Below are 984 nucleotides of genomic sequence, written 5' to 3'. Positions count from 1 at the left end.
GTAAAGGTTGAAGGCCTTTACATCCCTGTTGATTTCATAATCTTAGACACTAGGAAGGAAGAAGATGAATGCATCATCCTTGGAAGACCTTTCCTAGCCACAGCAGGAGCTATGATAGATGTCAACAGAGGTGAATTAGTCCTTCAATTGAATGGGGACTACGTTGTGTTTAAGGCACATGGCCATCCCTCTGTGACAAAAGAGAGTAAGCATGAAGAGCTTCTCTCAGTTCAGAGTCAAGGAGAGCCCCCACAGTCAAACTCTAAGTTTGGTGTTGTGAGGCCACAACCAAACTCTAAGTTTGGTGTTAAGATCCCATGTCCAAACTCTAAGTTTGGTGTTGGGACTATACAACATTGACCTGATCACCTTTGTGGCTCCATGGGAGCCACTGTCAAGCTATTGACATTAAAGAAGCGCTTGTTGGGAGGCAACCCAATTTTATTTATCTAATTTTTATTTTATTGTTATTTTATGTTTTATTAGGTACATGATCATGAGGAGTCACGATAAAATCATAAAAATTAAAAACAGAATAAAAAACAGTAGAAGAAATAATTCACACCCTGGAGGACGCACAGGCTGGCATTCAATGCCAGTAAGATGCATCTGGCCGGCGTTCAATGCCAGAACAGAGCATCATTCTGGCGATGAACGCCAGAAACAAGCAACATTCTGGCGCTGAACGCTAGGAATGTGCCTAGAGAAGAAAAGCTGGCGCTGAACGCCAGTAACAAGCATGAAACTGGTGTTCAACGCCAGAAACATGCTTTACATGGGCGTTGAACGCCCAGAATGTGCATCACACAGCGTTTAAACGCCAGAATGGTGTGCAAAGGCAATTTACATGCCTATTTGGTGCAGGGATGGAATTCCTTGACACCTCAGGATCTGTGGTCCCCACAGGATCCCCACCTACTATATTCCTACCTTACCTCCTAATTCTATTTTTGTGATTACTCTTCCCCATGTCACACTTCCCAA

The sequence above is a fragment of the Arachis duranensis genome, chromosome 5 (assembly GCF_000817695.3).
Source record: "Arachis duranensis cultivar V14167 chromosome 5, aradu.V14167.gnm2.J7QH, whole genome shotgun sequence".
Taxonomy (NCBI): domain Eukaryota; kingdom Viridiplantae; phylum Streptophyta; class Magnoliopsida; order Fabales; family Fabaceae; genus Arachis; species Arachis duranensis.
The sequence above is the reverse complement of the archived record's forward strand: the minus strand, read 5'-3'. Positions refer to the sequence as shown.